This window comes from Halichondria panicea, chromosome 2, assembly GCF_963675165.1.
Source record: "Halichondria panicea chromosome 2, odHalPani1.1, whole genome shotgun sequence".
Taxonomy (NCBI): Eukaryota; Metazoa; Porifera; class Demospongiae; order Suberitida; family Halichondriidae; genus Halichondria; species Halichondria panicea.
In genome coordinates, this window is record NC_087378.1 from 6,057,301 (window position 1) to 6,074,577 (window position 17,277).

Genomic DNA, 17,277 nt, shown 5'->3' on the forward strand with positions numbered 1-17,277 from the left:
GTCTCTATAAGAACTGTATCACTCAGCTAATGCTCAGGTTCAAGTACCAAGCATTCTTGTACAGAGCATGCAACATGTATTCTTACAATTCATTTCTGTGTGTTTTCTAGTGATATGAATGAGGAGTGCTGTAGTTACGCTAACTCGTCCACCCCCTGTAAGACCTACTCTGCCGCTGAGACCAGTGGCAACTGTCCCTCAGAGGTACCGTGGAAATAGGTTGCCAGGGAACGGTGTGTACCTCCCTATTAATGCTCAATAACAGGTTGGTCAGTGGAAATTAAGTCCTTTGATAAAGGGAAGTTTTCATGCAGAGTAACTATAATATTGGGAAAGTCAGTTCTGGGGGCAGTGTGTCCTTATGTACATCAACCTGTGTCCTTTGAATGGTGGCTTCTGTTGTGCACTCGCAAAATCACTAACAATCACTTCTAACACAGTTCAAATTTCATACGGAGATTACTAGATTTGTTGGTTTCTTGTCTAAATTGAATAGCCAGAGACATTCCTCAGTCCCAACTTTAGCCTGTGTTTTGTAAACTAGCAAATATGATTTAATGTTAGTTATAGGGGTCATGCTGACATCATTGATGGACTTGCATTAAGCGGAGCTTTTCCAAGGCAGGGTCACGTACGCGATAGAAATTGATAGTGTCAATAGAAAAGTGGTATATCCTTGCGATGTGCAGCTATGTTGTATCCCTCCAATTATTGGTTGTGTGATCAATTATAACCATCACCCTCTCCTCCATAGTCTGCCATGTAACCCCGCCCCTGTGAGCTCCCCTCTTGGAGACCGGCTGGTCTGCTCTGTAAACATGCAGTGCTTTTACGAGCCCCTAGTTGGTAATTACTTAGCTTACAATGCACAAAGGTATTACTTAATTGTGTTTCTATTGTAGGGCTGATTGTGTCACATGAATAACTAAAACAGAGCCTATACGTGTACGGAACTATATGCATAGTGTCATTCCATGCAATGGATCTAACCTTTGATACGGCACAATTCAGTACACACTTACGTCAGAGACAACGTGTACATGAATACAATGTTGTTATAATATTTTAGCAAGAATAGTGTACAGATTTGACTCATCACTGCATGCTATTATCCATTTTCCCTGCTTTGGAACACAATTACTGTTTCAGTAAAACTGACTTGCTCCTCTCCCCTCCACACATGCACGCACGCACGCACACACACACACACACACACACACACACACACACACACACATGTTGAGTTCATGAGTGAGAACGTTGTGCTCAGTGTTCTCTTTATTGTGACCATCCTCTGGATACCTCCCTCCATCATCGTCAGCATCATAGTAAGTGGTCCAGAAGATACCTTATAGTGTGTTTGCATGATGGGCTTTTTGTACAACATCCTTGTGATTGCCACACTCAGTAGTTGTCAATGTATACTGTGCTGGCACTAGCCGTATGATAGCCATGCCGGTGGTGAGGGGACAATGTATACTGTGCTGGCACTAGCCGTATGATAGCCATGCCGGTGGTGAGGGGACAATGTCTAATGTGTGCTAGCACTAGTCATGTGATAGCCATGCCGGTGGTGAGGGGACAATGTCTAATGTGTGCTAGCACTAGTCATGTGATAGCCATGCCGGTGGTGAGGGGACAATGTCTGATATGTGCTCTAGTGTTTTATGATTGTCAATAGTTGGGGGCAATGTCTGGTATGTGCTAGCACCAGCCGTGTTATAGCCATGTGATTTCAATGTATGTGGTAGCGCATGAGTAGCATTTGAAGCATGCAATTTACCCCATGATTGGTTTTTCCCTCTTTTACTATGTGGCCAGTTTTTTTGCGTGTTTTTTGCTCGGAATTTGCTACTGGTGCACTGTACACCTGGAACTGTGTGGCCTCCGTTTGTTTGCTTACTTGGGTGCACAAGTTCATTAATTTTGGCTTCCTGAATAGACGGACTCCCTAGTGGTCAGGGGTTTCTATGACAATACTACACCTCTCAAAAAAATAATGTACCAAAACAGAAATTTGGTTGTGAGTACAAAGCTTGATTTCAGCTGCTTAGTAAATTGTTGTGTACTACAATTATAGTTAATTAACATGTACCTACAGAGACACCTGTTTAGTGCATGCAGTCACGGACTAACATTACAGATACGTGTGGCCAGCTAATACAGTAAAACACATGCTATTGCTGGCTTTGGGACCTATTACATTGTTACCAGCTGTGTTATATTGAGGGTGACCCCTGATGTTTATCATGTGGTAGTTGTATTACTGCATGTAGGATATGAGTCTGTCAATTCCACGGCTGATCTCATGGTAACCATAGAATGTGTGCCCAATACAATTGTTTGATATTTTTAGCCTCTTTGAGAATGACATAGTTAACTTGACGGTGCTTGTGATTGACCTCTAGGGAAGTGGAAACCTTGAGCTGTGAAATAGGATACTGCCTTAGTAACATGTGATTGTTTTGGAGCACTTCCTATCAGTACTTTACCCACCCACTCATTTCCACTAAACCAGGTGAACCAAAACTGCCAGAGGCACATTACGTGCATACAACAAAACAATATTCAGGCTATGAATATCATTACAACAATCTGGAATGTGTCGGTATAATGACGTACACAATCTTTTAATGGCCTCGAATAATTCTAACCCACGCCAATTGGAGTGCCCCATTTTGCATGCATCTATACATTGAGACATTGAGTATCGAAAACGTCAATCATCCATTTTTTGTAGGTAAAACTAGTCCCTCTGGTATATATGTACTGTTAACATCTGGTTAGAAGAATTAATAACTCTGTACGTAGTAACCTGCTTTATGCAAATCGTGTGATGTGTTGTGCTAGAGATCCTTGTCTCATATCAGAGGAGGGAGGACACGATTAACCTTTAGCTCTAATTAGCTAATTATCGCGACCTTAAAATTAAATTCTTTGAACGATTCATCTTTTCTTTCTTTGTCAGCAAGAGCGATTTCCCACTTTAGAATGTAGGATGTAGCTTTAAAATATCAAGTCATATACATGCATGCACCAATAGTGAAGTACAGACTACTGCCTGTACACCCTACATGCATGCAGTTACCTTCAAACAATCTCTGTGTTGTATTCCCTGTAGCTTGAGGATAATACGTACATGTATTATATGTAGCATTACCAATTCTTAGTGTGCATAGTCTGATATTGTTCGATATCGATTCAATTTTGTTATGTGTGAAGCTTCTGTGACCCATTGACATAATTATGATAATTATGTTGTGTGTCCATATTTAGCCACTGAATTGTATTTTAAGATTAATCATAGTAAGTCCAAGTCTGTTGTGTCTCTTTATTCTATCCGGTTCATACCAGTCCATGTCGGATATAAAGTACAATAACCATATAATATTATTCATAGCTTTGAATCGAGGCAAAATCTGTACCCATAAAGTTACAGGTGCTGTCGTATTCTGTAAAGTGCATTGGGGGGGGGGGGGGGGGGGAAGGGTTTAGTCAGCTCCTTTGAGTAGCTGAGCTTAGGGATATTATTCATTGTAATATTGGTACGTGACCCATAACCACTTCTTGTGCTGTGTACTGTGTACTTACTGTTATGTCTTTATGGGTCCATATGGGCAAAATGTGTAGTTATTGGTTGGGTCAATTAACTGGGCTGTTTTGTGGAATCTGTTGCTATTAGTAGCATATTGAATGACTGAGGTCAGAGGGCGCAGTTACATACACATCTGGCACATTCATGTGTTTTCAAATAATTAATACTTAATCGTGCATGCAGTCTATAGTTACGTACGTCTGTATCATAGCAACTGGGTGGAGTTTAACTACCACAAACTCCGCATTCGTCATAAACTCCCTTGCCTTAAGGGCTCACTGATTTTATACTAGATCTACACAGCCAAAAAGAAGCCTGTTGGTATGAGCAGGATAGATGGGTGGGGCTCACATACTGAGACTCATCAGTGTATATAGTTACATACATGTACATTGTATCGTACCTATCTATCCACCTATTCGTGTCATTCACAACCAGCCGTTTCAAACACTAGCCATTAATCCATTCACCCCTTCTCCCCAAACACACACAAGATTACAAAAATTGGAGACATTTCTCTAAAGCTGCTGACAAACAGGAGATAGAACAGTGCCTACTGAACGTGGAAGACAAATACATCATTGCTTTAACCCACCCTAGCATTGACGTTTGAAAGTGCTGCAAAAACAACACTCTATAGCTGAAGCTGAATCCATATACAATGATTCCTATATTGGGTGGTCACTACTACCTTCCTGCAAGGGAAATTCCCTCCCCAGAGAACAGCATGTTGTCGAAATACCGTGACGGAGTTTGCAATCCAGAGAGGGGCCGGACCCTGAAAACGATGATTAGTATAATTAATGTTTTATTATAGCTAAATAACTGTTTTTGTAGTGAATTCCCACTATAGTCACGAGAGCCATGCTTCAAATTCTTTGGGATGCTGGTGACACTAAGTATTAGTTATTGAGTTTACTTATACACAATGTAACGTATGTAGTGTATGTTGTTTGTCTAGCACGAGAGCTATATAATGAAGTGTTAATAGTGTTGTTTTAAAAGAAAGTACGTACGTATTAAGGCTATCTATGTGGGCGACCTAATGGATCATTATCCAACATGTACATGACACATAATTAATTTGTTCGTATCACACAATTACTTAGCGAGTTTTGTGTACGATTGGTTTCTATTGTGCTTATATAGATAGCTCTCATGCTGCAACTCGAATCTGGTATATCCATGCCATTTGTACGTATAATCATGTTGTTTCTTGTGATAATATTGTACACATTATGCAAGCTAGCTACGTACATAGCCCATCATTAATTTATAAAAGTAAAAGTGTTACAAAACCTCAAGATATGAGCTTTGATTCTTGGAATAGCATAATTATATACATAACACCTACGTACACACGTTGGATTCTAGGACTTTTAGAGCTATTATATTGAATACACACAATTAATAAATGTCATAATACATCCTCTGAATAGTATAATGGTGTTGATAATTATGACATAGATCAGAGTCCATCCCATAATATCTGGGCAGGATTACGTACTTTGAGATTGCACTCTCAGGAAGAATGGGTCGGGCCCCACACTGACAGACTGACTCCAGGCGTGTAGCCAGGTAGCTTATAGTTTAACTGCTGTCTTTCTGTCTAAGGAAACACTGACTGATCATGACTAAGTGTATCATATCTAGCATAGTTTGTTTACTATTTCCCTCTTCAGGTCACTTGTGTGTGCATGATGTGATTCAACTACGTATGTTAGATGGATGTTGGGGAACTATAATTAGCACGGTACTGGTATGCATTTTGTTTGCTGTTGCTATACTGTTTTATGTAAAGCACCAAGCACAGCGCTGCCCCTGGTTTGCAGGCATTCCAGTACGACGTTACAGCATAGAACTGTCAGGCCTATGATATTTATACATGTATGTCGTTGAGGTACTATGAGAACATTGCATATGATATAATTATTCCTAGTCGCATCTCATTACAAAATCTTTACAGCCATGTGTACAAGTGTACATTGCCATAATTGTTTCCTACCATTTACTACATGTATGTTATGTTGACATTGATCATGTTACGTATGTTTGTGTATAGAGCATTAAATATGAAAAGACTTAATTGTTTACAGTGAATACCTTAATTAAAATCTTGTGGTGTAATTCGTGTCATGTTAGTCAAGCAATGTCTTTCTGAACACAATCCGACTATGCAATAATCTGTTTCTACGTTCTTAAATATGCATGCCATTTTCACAGAGGCACGTACCTATGTACCAACTTAGTCACACAGTCATACTACAAATTTCCATGTTTCCAAATTTCCATGTTTCGCATTAATTAAGCCATCAAAGAAATCTCCATGTGTTTATCATTACTAACAACTATAATAAATACCATACTTCATACTTGGAATGATTGGAAGCTTTCCTAACACAATTATTCATGTACTCCTGATCAAAGGTATAGTGTTTCAAAATCTGACTACCTGGTGTTTTAACGCCTAGACTTAGTGTCCAATTTGAAATCTGAGTAGTAATTTGGAATAAGTAATTGTGCATCTATATCCTGTGTACTGCTAGTCCCACCACCCCCTTCACATTCACTCACACTTTGGTGATATATGAATAGAGGTGTTGTTTTGCCTTGTATTACCATAAAGTGATTCTGTTTTTGCACTGCATGGAATGATGTGTTGCTTCCTCTGATTGATTAACTCATTTGATTTTCAACAAACACGCACTCCACCATATCTAACGGGACTCAATATTGGCAGGGTATATTTCATTGCACCTATAATTATGTACAAACAAACGAGGATCACATTTCAGTTTAATAGTAAATCTGTACGTATCTATGCACATATGTACGTCTATCACCTACAGAGATCAGATCTAGTTTTACTGTCGCCACGGATATATTTCTTTTCATCGTTATTACCACGAATGCATTTCCTTCCGTCTTTATTACCGTGCCTGTGCTCGGAAGAGGGGGCGGGCGTAGCTAGATAAAAACATTACCCACCTTGTAAATAATTGTATCAGCTCAGCTTTTAAGTGAATGGGAGCTTATTAGCACACATGCACCACAGGTTCAATTATCATATAGGGTGTGTGTTTAGTGTGTAGCATAAAAATAAATTAGGAAAATCAAAGGGTGGGAGAAAGTGTATTTATGTAGGAATTCAGTGGATCTTCGTTTGCGACCATTAGGTATGTTTACTGGTATGACAATAACAGCCTACTGTCGGGAAATACTGTGTGCATGCATGATGAAGGAAGGAAACAGGATCACAAATAAGTGTTTAGGAAATAATAACAGGCATGAAGGTGGCCAATTTCAGAGACACAATATTCCTTTAAAAATTCGTTATTGGTCTGTTGATTTTATTTTGATATCTAATTTGTAAGTGTGCCATAACAACTTACCCAGGTGGCGCTGATTACAGCCAGGTGACCTCTTGCACAAGAAAGATCTCTTCATTGCCAATTTCATCGTGGTTCATTGAGCATGTTGGCCTTGTATGTAGGCCCTGATAAATTATACTTTTTTTCAACCATTACTCTATTCTTTAATTCTTGAAAATGTGCCTAATATTATTCTCCAAAAAATGTGACATAATAATTATAGACAAAATTAAGACGTAAACATAAACACAGCACGCAACTGGCACACGACATAATCATGGTTCTCAGTGTTATCTTGCTGACTTGAACTGATTCACCTTCAGCCATTTTTTGCCACGAGAACATTGTTATGTAAAACTTAATGTAATGATCTTTACCAAATATGAACATTGATGCCTATAATTATTATATTGTGGCTGACAAGGGCCGTCGGGTAGGTGCCCACTCCTCGGAGTGGTGCTTATAGCCGGCGGTCTGGAAGTCTGCAGGTGACTGAGCTTTAGACACCTATTGTGCTAAAATTATTCCGAGCATAATTTATCAGAGCCTACTTGTATGGGTGGGGGTGCATGGTCTGATGGGCAGATTTGATATTAAAGCCTCGTCGAATAAAGGCGAGCAAAAGCTGGATATGTCATGTGCCTGTGCGTGCAGGCGAGTGATGATTGAAACGAAAAGAGCATGTTCGTCCTATGAATAGATTGGTTGATGCAATTTAGGAAATGCCGTTTCTGTGTGCAGACTATTGCCTGTGTGTATATGGCATGTGCACGAGTCCACTGCTTTACTCAATCAATGGCAATGCTTTGGAATGCGAGGGTGCCTGCTCCACCTCAAGAGACATACTTATGATCTATGCATGCATGTGTTGATATCCAATGCAGAATAAGAGAAATATTCAATCACTGCAATATGCATAAGCATGCATTGTTACTGTCAAGTTCTTATACGTACTTTTATGTGATGATTAGTCATAATCATCGTGTGAGGGTTTTCCTTAATTTTTTAGTATTCATGTCATTTGCGGTATGGTAGTTTGTCATATCTCGGTTTATTACACCAACCATAGCAACCTACACTATAGACAGTTTTGTTCGTCACTGCCTAGTAATGACGAATTACTATGATCCATATACCTTTTCTCAGTGCAATAACATTAACTACACACCGTTATTTTTGTTGTCATAATAGAAAGACGTTGTTACATACATGTACACTTTTCTGAAATACCAAATACTGTACTGTCCTATAAGGACATCTATAATTATTATTGAGTGACCAACATCATTGCTTTTTGCTGGCAAGACGAGTACCGTTAAACACCTAAATTTAACGTGTCACTCCATTTGCTGCAGCTATATAATTATATATAATTATAGGGTATGTGTTTTTCTCCGCAGTTCGCTTCAGGAAAGCAAGGAAAAACATTACAACCACACACAAAGTTATCATCAGTTTACCTATAGAAGTTCCGGCAAAAATGAGCCCCAAAAAGCTATCCACATATAAATGCTTGAAGATAATTATACACTTACCTCCCGGCTACGAATAAAGCAGACCCTTCCCTCAAATGTGCAGCTGTGAAAGAAAAACAACACTAAAAAGTGTCCATTTTGCAGCTGGGCGCCAGTGAGCAATGCTCACTGTTAGGCCCTGATAAATTATGCTCGGAATAATTTTAGCATAATAGGTGTCTAAAGAATTATTGGCGGCAATGTCTATTTTTGGTAAAGATCATTACATTAAGTTTTGCATAACGATGTTTTCATGGCAAAAAATGGCTGAAGGTGAATATTTAGTCTCATGAATCAGCCGCTCTTTTAGGAATACTTAATTATGGATCAGTTCAATTCAGCGAGATAATACGATATATTAATTATGTCTTGAGTCAGTTGTGTGTTGTGTTTATTTCTACGTCTTAATTTTGTTACGTCACATTTTTTGGGAAAATCAGAGAATAATCGGATTTTTTATGAGAATAATAGGCACATTTTTCAAGAATTAAAGAATAGAATAATGGGTGAAAAAAAGCATAATTTATCAGGGCCTAGCACTGAGCATTCCTCGTATACAATAGTTTTTCCATGCTATTTGGTGCATATGCATAGTTTTCCCAGGCCAATCCCCAACACATTGCTGGTGGGTGATGTCCGGTTAAAATACGGTGTGTCTCAGCCACACCCATCTCATATATAAGTGGGCCGGTCAGAGTCAGAGGACCACCTAATCATGACCTTTAAATACATTCTAGGCCAAATGACATTTTACGCTAACTCAGCAGTTGAGAATCATGCGTAGCAAAAACTTATCGTTACTATGACTTCAACATAAATTGCCACCTCTGTGGAAAAACCTCTGCTGAGATATCAAGTGAAATAAGGGTCTCAGTGACCAATGGTCTCAGTGACCAATCAAATCAATTGCACCATTTGTGACAAGTATAATTTTTCTAATGCGTTATAGAAAAGAATTCAGGGAAAGCCGCCAAATATAATACCCACCACATTTTCCAGTTATACACAACACTATTACATCAGATTCACAGTACAGGTGTAGGTAGGAAGCAACTGAACAAAGCTTTATTATTATGCAACTTAAGTCTAAAATGAGTCATATTGTACCTATTCAACTTTGAGAGGAGCTTTATTGAGCACACCACTTGTAGATAAGAAACTTTTCCACAAGCGATCAACGCTTACAACAGTCAGAGTAGTGAGATGAGGATGTCCTATCACACTTAATCGGCGATCTCTTTCCAAACACATCACAAGATGTTTCTGTGAGCGTCGATGGCCAGATGTAAGAACAGGGGGGAAGGGTAACCCATCCCGCATTAAGGAGTAGCACCAGAGGATTCGACTCAAACGGCCATTGCCATCTTCAAAAGGATGAAGTGAAACTACTTTGCAAAATAACCAGCTGGCTAGTTGATATGGGTCGTGAATGGTTGAAGCCTTTGATTCATAATCGGCCACAATTTTTATCATGCTAGAGGGGACACATTCATGTGATGGGAACACATGCCGTCCAGCATGTACAGATATGCTTCGATAAATACCTGCGTTTACCTTCTCACCATCATCTGTGTTCAAATCTTGCATCATCGTTTTGTGGACATCTTTAATCAAATCTTCTGTTAAACAGGAATGCATAACGTCTTCATTGCAGAGAATACGATAGGCGTGTAGGTGGTTGACCAACTGTTGTATGGCAGAGCTGTGGGTACTATTAATACTTTGGGTACACGTTCGCTCTGAATAAGAACTTTGATCGATCAGTTCTTCCAAAAGTTTTTTTTCAACTTCATTTTGTGTTAGTTTATCGGGTAGAGTGCCTTCCAGTTGGTTGCTTTCCCAAATAAAAGAGATCGTCTTTTGTTTAGAAAAAAGTGCCATTTCTCTTACAACTTGGTCATTGTCAGATAACTCTCCACACCATTGGCTTTGAGCTTCTGTACATCTCTTCCAATGCTCTATTGGTTTTTCATTTGTTATAAAACCATCACTTGCCAGTGGAAGATCACTCAAACTCTCCATGCCAAACTCTCAAATCTTCTTCAGATTTTAAAACTTCTGGGTTGTGTCATACAATAAGCAAGGGTCACTTTTTAAAGTAAGGATCTTTACCCACCCACATGGCCTTAGCAAGACACCTTGCTTCCCCGGCCCCGCGCCCCTGCACCACGTACACCATCACAGTGAGTCCCTCATACAGTGTCTATATAGGAAAGCTCCCCTGTCATCAGCATACAGGTGTCTGCAATTTAATTCACTGATTAGAAAATTTTATTCACTGATTCCTTCTGTACAACACGTACGATTACTGGTGAGACTCTGATCTCTCCACCCTATTACCATAGAGATACAATTTATGGTATCTACAATTTATGGTGTCTATGGTAACAGGGTGCAGAGATCACTCTAGCAACTGTATTGACTTCAAGTTCCTGATTAAGAAAGAAATAGATTGGCAACAGTAAGCGCCTCGAAAACTATCCGCATTTCTTCCAGGATTTAATCGAGGCTACCTATATACTGTAACGTGGAAAAAAATGACCGAAGATACAAAAAAGAGACAATTTCTATTTGATACTTGAGGCCATAATGAGACACAGTACACAACTTATTTTAGGCAGTTCTAGCGTGAGGGGATCATGTGTACGTGTAAAGATCATCACTGTAGGAAACTAATTTTGCCTTGGCTTTTGCGTATGGTAAAGGGTCACCAGATCGATAGTACAATTCAGTGACCTGTGATTTGCAATCTGTGTTGCAAAGGTCTCTATAAGAACTGTATCACTCAGCTAATGCTCAGGTTCAAGTACCAAGCATTCTTGTACAGAGCATGCAACATGTATTCTTACAATTCATTTCTGTGTGTTTTCTAGTGATATGAATGAGGAGTGCTGTAGTTACGCTAACTCGTCCACCCCCTGTAAGACCTACTCTGCCGCTGAGACCAGTGGCAACTGTCCCTCAGAGGTACCGTGGAAATAGGTTGCCAGGGAACGGTGTGTACCTCCCTATTAATGCTCAATAACAGGTTGGTCAGTGGAAATTAAGTCCTTTGATAAAGGGAAGTTTTCATGCAGAGTAACTATAATATTGGGAAAGTCAGTTCTGGGGGCAGTGTGTCCTTATGTACATCAACCTGTGTCCTTTGAATGGTGGCTTCTGTTGTGCACTCGCAAAATCACTAACAATCACTTCTAACACAGTTCAAATTTCATACGGAGATTACTAGATTTGTTGGTTTCTTGTCTAAATTGAATAGCCAGAGACATTCCTCAGTCCCAACTTTAGCCTGTGTTTTGTAAACTAGCAAATATGATTTAATGTTAGTTATAGGGGTCATGCTGACATCATTGATGGACTTGCATTAAGCGGAGCTTTTCCAAGGCAGGGTCACGTACGCGATAGAAATTGATAGTGTCAATAGAAAAGTGGTATATCCTTGCGATGTGCAGCTATGTTGTATCCCTCCAATTATTGGTTGTGTGATCAATTATAACCATCACCCTCTCCTCCATAGTCTGCCATGTAACCCCGCCCCTGTGAGCTCCCCTCTTGGAGACCGGCTGGTCTGCTCTGTAAACATGCAGTGCTTTTACGAGCCCCTAGTTGGTAATTACTTAGCTTACAATGCACAAAGGTATTACTTAATTGTGTTTCTATTGTAGGGCTGATTGTGTCACATGAATAACTAAAACAGAGCCTATACGTGTACGGAACTATATGCATAGTGTCATTCCATGCAATGGATCTAACCTTTGATACGGCACAATTCAGTACACACTTACGTCAGAGACAACGTGTACATGAATACAATGTTGTTATAATATTTTAGCAAGAATAGTGTACAGATTTGACTCATCACTGCATGCTATTATCCATTTTCCCTGCTTTGGAACACAATTACTGTTTCAGTAAAACTGACTTGCTCCTCTCCCCTCCACACATGCACGCACGCACGCACACACACACACACACACACACACACACACACACACACACATGTTGAGTTCATGAGTGAGAACGTTGTGCTCAGTGTTCTCTTTATTGTGACCATCCTCTGGATACCTCCCTCCATCATCGTCAGCATCATAGTAAGTGGTCCAGAAGATACCTTATAGTGTGTTTGCATGATGGGCTTTTTGTACAACATCCTTGTGATTGCCACACTCAGTAGTTGTCAATGTATACTGTGCTGGCACTAGCCGTATGATAGCCATGCCGGTGGTGAGGGGACAATGTATACTGTGCTGGCACTAGCCGTATGATAGCCATGCCGGTGGTGAGGGGACAATGTCTAATGTGTGCTAGCACTAGTCATGTGATAGCCATGCCGGTGGTGAGGGGACAATGTCTAATGTGTGCTAGCACTAGTCATGTGATAGCCATGCCGGTGGTGAGGGGACAATGTCTGATATGTGCTCTAGTGTTTTATGATTGTCAATAGTTGGGGGCAATGTCTGGTATGTGCTAGCACCAGCCGTGTTATAGCCATGTGATTTCAATGTATGTGGTAGCGCATGAGTAGCATTTGAAGCATGCAATTTACCCCATGATTGGCTTTTCCCTCTTTTACCATGTTGCCAGTTTTTTTGCGTGTTTTTTGCTCGGAATTTGCTACTGGTGCACTGTACACCTGGAACTGTGTGGCCTCCGTTTGTTTGCTTACTTGGATGCACAAGTTCATTAATTTTGGCTTCCTGAATAGACGGACTCCCTAGTGGTCAGGGGTTTCTATGACAATACTACACCTCTCAAAAAAATAATGTACCAAAACAGAAATTTGGTTGTGAGTACAAAGCTTGATTTCAGCTGCTTAGTAAATTGTTGTGTACTACAATTATAGTTAATTAACATGTACCTACAGAGACACCTGTTTAGTGCATGCAGTCACGGACTAACATTACAGGTACGTGTGGCCAGCTAACACATGCTATTGCTGGCTTTGGGACCTATTACATTGTAACCAGCTGTGTTATTGAGGGTGACCCCTGATGTTTATCATGTGGTAGTTGTATTACTGCATGTAGGATATGAGTCTGTCAATTCCACGGCTGATCTCATGGTAACCATAGAATGTGTGCCCAATACAATTGTTCGATATTTTTAGCCTCTTTGAGAATGACATAGTTAACTGGACGGTGCTTGTGATTGACCTCTAGGGAAGTGGAAGCTTTGAGCTGTGAAATAGGACACTGCCTTAGTAACATGTGATTGTTTTGGAGCACTTCCTATCAGTACTTTACCCACCCACTCATTTCCACTAAACCAGGTGAACCAAAACTGCCAGAGGCACATTACGTGCGTACAACATGCGCAACGTCCAGGCTATGAATATCATTAACAACCTGTTCTGTTAATGACCTCCAGTATAATCCTGACCCTAGCCAATTTGTATGAGTCTATAGCGTGTATATTTCGAGGGTATAAATGTTCGCGGTTTTCGCTGATAAAGCATGTACCCCGAACATTTATAACCGCAAATTTTCGAGGCACTAAATTTTCAGATTTTTAGGTCAATCCTTGAAAACCTCAAACATTTCGTGCCTCGAAAATAACCAGCTATACGTACGGTATTAATCATTAACAGAAACATCAATCATCCTATTTGCTAGTCCCTCTGGCATACATGTACATATAATTATTAACATCTGAACTAGCTGGTCAGTAACTCTGTACGTAGTAACCTACTTTATGCAAATAGTGTGATGTGTTGTGCTAAAGATCCTTGTCTCATATGATATCAGCCCCCCGGCCTCTTACCATTTAAAGGCAGGTGGTAGCTACAGGTTAAGCCATGCCTCAACAGTGAAGTACAGCTGCATGTGACCTGTGGTTGCCTCTGGGCAAATTTTACTGGAAGTCCATATACAGCCATGTATCATCAGTCAAACTTTTAGAGAATTGTTTATTAAATACCTCCATGCATGCATGACCTTTTTTCCCTGCAATACAATACAAAATGGCACATATTTTCAGTGTAAACTGACCATCAATATTAATTGGTTGGCATTCAAACTTTGTTGTATAACTTAAGTTATTAAGATACGTAACAGTATATCCTATAGCGTGATTGTTTTGAGAGACAGGGAAGCTAGTGAACCCTGACCTTTCTTTGATGCCATATTGTTTGTGGGGAGTTGGAGGACATTAGGTGAAAGTTGCAGGTGTGCGTTCTCATTGCTCCCATATAACACACATACAGTAATTGTGTCTACATTGAGGTGCTTAGTTTCTGTATCCCACGTATATAGGGTGAGGTCGACAAATACATTGAACAGCTGTTGTGTGTTCCCATAGTTTCTGTATCCCATCTTGTTATTGCCCATAGTTTTCACATCCCATACATACAGGGTACAGAGTAGAGTTCATTGTCAGGGTTAGGTTTCCATAGCATTTGTTCAATATTATACAGATAGGGTATTGCTTTCCATGATATAGTGTTTGAAGATACGTTAAGACATTAGTTTATTGAAAATGTCAGTGTCTCCGCACAGTACAGTTACCATAACCCACTGGCTTTGTCAGCAAGAGTGATTCCTCACTTTAGAATCTAGGATGTAGCTGTATAATATAAACATGTACCAATAGTGAAGTACAGACTACTGCCTGTACACCCTACAGGCATGCAGTTACCTTCAAACAATCTCTGTGTGTTATTGCCTGCAGCTTGAAGGTAGTACGTACATGTATTATATGTAGCATTACCAATTCAAAGTGTGCATGGTCCGATATTGTTGGATATCGCAACAATATCGATTCAATTTTGTTTGTTATGTGTGAAGCTTCTGGTTAAATCATGATGTTTCATATTCATTGACATAATTTATGATGTGTGTCCATATTCGCGATGATGTAGCCATTAAATTGTATGTATGTATTCATGATTGCTTAGTTCAAGATCAATCATAGTCCTAGTCTGTTGTGTCTCTTTGTTCTATCCGGTCCGTACCAGTCCATGCCGGATATGAAGTACAAACGTATATCGGTCGTTAACCATATAATGTTATTCATAGCTTTGAATCTAAGCACAAAATCTGTGACCCATAAAGTTTACAGGTGCTGTTGTATTGTGTAAAGTGCATTGGGGAGATTTAGCTGAGCTTAGGGATATTATTCATTGTAATATTGGTACGTGACCCATATAACCACTTCTTGTGCTGTGTACTGTGTACTGTACTTACTGTTATGTCTTTATGGGTCCATTATAATTATGTGCAACATGTGTAGTTATTGGTTGGGTCAATAACTAGGTAGGCTGTTTTGTGGAATCTGTTGCTGGATTAGAGCATATTGAATGGCTGAGGTCAGAGAGTGCAGTTACATACACATTTGGTACGTAGATACATCAGTATGTTCTGATTGAGTCTCTGTATACTGTAGTGACATTTACGCATACCGTATAGCTGGTAATTTTCGTGGGGCAAAATATTCGTGATTTTCGTGATTGAATACTGGACCGCGAATATTTTACCCACGAATGAAGCGACCTTGCCTACCTTTGCCTGCAGTGCAAGCAGCAACCACGAAAACATTGCCCCCCCCCCCCGAAAAAAATTACCCACTATATGGTACAGAAACTCAATCAGTGTATATAGTTACATACATGTATATTGTATCGTACCTATCTATCCACCTATTCATGCCATTCACAACCAGCTATTTCACTAGCCATTAATCAATTCACCTCTCCTCCCCAAACACACACAAGATTACAAAAATTGGAGGAATTTCTCTAAAGCTGCTGACAAACAGGAGATAGAACAGTGCCTACTGAACGTGGAAGACAAATTCAGACCAGATGGACACCATCGCCCTAACATTGATGTTTTCAAAGCCAAGAAAGCGCTGCAAAAACTACACTCTATAGCTGAATCCATATACGATGACTCCTACATATTGGGTGGTCTACTACCTTCCTGCAAGGGAAATTCCCTCCCCAGAGAACATCACGTTGTCGAAATACCGTGACGGAGTTTGCAATCCAGAGAGGGGCCGGACCCTGAAAAAGATGATGTACACTTGTTTGTGAAAAGCAGAGAGGTCAAAGGTCGGTCAGAGAATAGATATCGTGCACAAGACAGTATTACTTTTTTGAGTAGCCAATCGATTAGTGTACATGTAGTTAGGGTGCATGTGGATTTTGTGGATTTTAATGATTTTTAATTATGCATAAGTAACGTTTTACTTGCAATTTTTATAGCTAAATAACTGTTTTTGTAGTGAACTCCTACTATAGTCATGAGCCATGCTTCAAATTCTTTGATGCAGGTGGGCTTACTAATTCAATTTATTGAGTTTACTTATAAGTACAATGTACCATGTAGTATGTATGTTGTTTATTTAACCTAACAAGAAGAGCACTAGCATAAAGCACTAGCACTAGCATAAACGGCTGTACTATGACATCAGTCTTCTGCGTAATTAGCACGATAGCTAATGAAGTGTTAATAGTGTTGTTTTAAAAGAAAGTGTACGTACGTACATATTACTGTTTTATTTGCGTATGGATAAAGCTATAGTTGCGTGACCATCAATCTGCAAAATTAGGACACTAATCAATTCTGTCTACCTAGGCATGAACACTAATAGCCATATATACTAGGCTACGTATCTATGTGGGCGTATACCCATGCAATGGAGCTCGTTATCCAATATGTACAAGACGCATAGTTACTTGTTTGTATCACACATTGGGACCCTAATAAAGCAGCGAGTTTGTTTAACTATGATTACGATTGCTTTAGTAGGTTCCTATCACGCTCATAGATACATGTGGCTCTTATGCTGCAACTCGTGA

The 17,277-nt window shown here is 39.7% G+C and overlaps 1 protein-coding gene across 26 annotated transcripts in view; it reads left to right on the forward strand.

Annotated features, from left to right (window-relative positions):
• Positions 1-16,792, forward strand: part of LOC135331452 (ADAM 17-like protease) — a 39,424-nt gene extending 22,632 nt beyond the window's left edge. For 20 of the 26 annotated variants that reach the window (XM_064526607.1, XM_064526613.1, XM_064526601.1 and 17 more), the window contains 6 exons: positions 111-265; positions 755-1,328; positions 6,992-10,663; positions 11,354-11,508; positions 11,998-12,571; positions 16,189-16,792. The gene's annotated coding sequence lies outside the window, so the exon portion shown is untranslated. The remainder of the gene's footprint in view (positions 1-110; positions 266-754; positions 1,329-6,991; positions 10,664-11,353; positions 11,509-11,997; positions 12,572-16,188) is intronic. The other 6 variants (XM_064526618.1, XM_064526620.1, XM_064526621.1 and 3 more) reach the window with 3 other exon arrangements.
• The last annotated feature ends 485 nt before the right edge of the window (positions 16,793-17,277 follow it).